This window comes from Sciurus carolinensis, chromosome 5, assembly GCF_902686445.1.
Source record: "Sciurus carolinensis chromosome 5, mSciCar1.2, whole genome shotgun sequence".
Taxonomy (NCBI): domain Eukaryota; kingdom Metazoa; phylum Chordata; class Mammalia; order Rodentia; family Sciuridae; genus Sciurus; species Sciurus carolinensis.
This window is the reverse complement of record NC_062217.1, coordinates 121060964-121062215: the sequence shown is the minus strand read 5'-3', so window position 1 is coordinate 121062215 and position 1252 is coordinate 121060964. Positions and strand designations below refer to the sequence as shown.

General features: G+C 47.8%; 1 pseudogene; it reads left to right on the top strand.

Annotated features, from left to right (window-relative positions):
- The first annotated feature begins 633 nt into the window (after window positions 1–633).
- Window positions 634–1252, top strand: LOC124984383 (proteasome subunit beta type-6-like; annotated as a pseudogene).

Below are 1252 nucleotides of genomic sequence, written 5' to 3'. Positions count from 1 at the left end.
TTTAAAGAAGATGTCAGCAGTAGTCAGTGCTCTTGGCAGAGGCTGGTTCTCTGTCTCCCAGCTGAAGTTCCAATTTCAGGGCCACTGATACCCAGGTCAATGGGTACAGAGCTCATGTCCCAAAGGAACCAGCCTGGGATCCTGTGGTTTATAGGTAAAGTCAGGAGCTTTAAACCCACAAATGTTAAAGAGATCCTAACTTCCTCCTCCATACCCTGCCCAACTGACCCAGAGGTGTTCCTTTATGTAAAGCTTTAGCTCCTGTGAAAATAAGAAAGATGCTTCCTTCACGCTTGGCAGGGCAATATTTCCAACTTTACTCATCATTTGCTAGTCATGTATTCACCCCACATTTATTGAGCATCTACTCTGTGCCAGTGAACACATTTCACTGCTCTGCCCACTCAAAGTTGACTAAACTCTGCCGTTAGTGTTAGTCTCATTAGTTTAAGACTTTTGTGCCTATGTCCCTATCTATACCTATTCATGTGTGTACAGAGACAGATAACAATATATGTTATGTACCTAAAATTCCCCGTCCTTCACCTGGGTCTCATTTTAAATTTTATTAATTATTTTCAATCAACATTTACAGGACAGACAGTTGCTTTGTGGTAGCACAGGAGGAGGAAGATGGCAGCCACCTTAGTTGCTTCTCTAAAAGAGGGACCCGCACCAGCCTGGGGGTGGGAGGCAATCACCCCAGACTGGGAAAACCAGGAAGTCTCCACAGGGACCACTATCATGGCTGTGCAGTTTGACGGGGACGTGGTTCTGGGGGCGGACCCCAGAACAACCACTGGGTCCTATATTGCCAATCGAGTGACTGACAAGCTGACTCCTATTCATGACCGTATTTTCTGCTGCCGTTCAGGCTCTGCGGCTGACACCTAGGCTGTAGCGGATGCTGTCACTTGTCAGCGTGGTTTCCATAGCACTGAACTGAATAAGCCTCCATTGGCGCACACAGCAGTCAGACTCTTTAAGGAAATGTGTTATCGATACTGGGAAGATCTGATGGCGGGAATCATTGCTGACTGGGATCCTCAAGAAGGAGGACAGGTGTACTCAGTTCCCATGGGAGGTATGATAGTGAGGCAGTCCTTTGCCTTGGGAGGCTCTGGGAGTTCATGTATCTACAGCTGTGTTGATGCTACCTCCCATGAAGGCATGACCTAGGAAGAGTGTCTGCAGTTCACCGCCAATGCTCTTGCTTTGGCTATGGAACGGGATGGCTCCAGTGGAGGAGTGA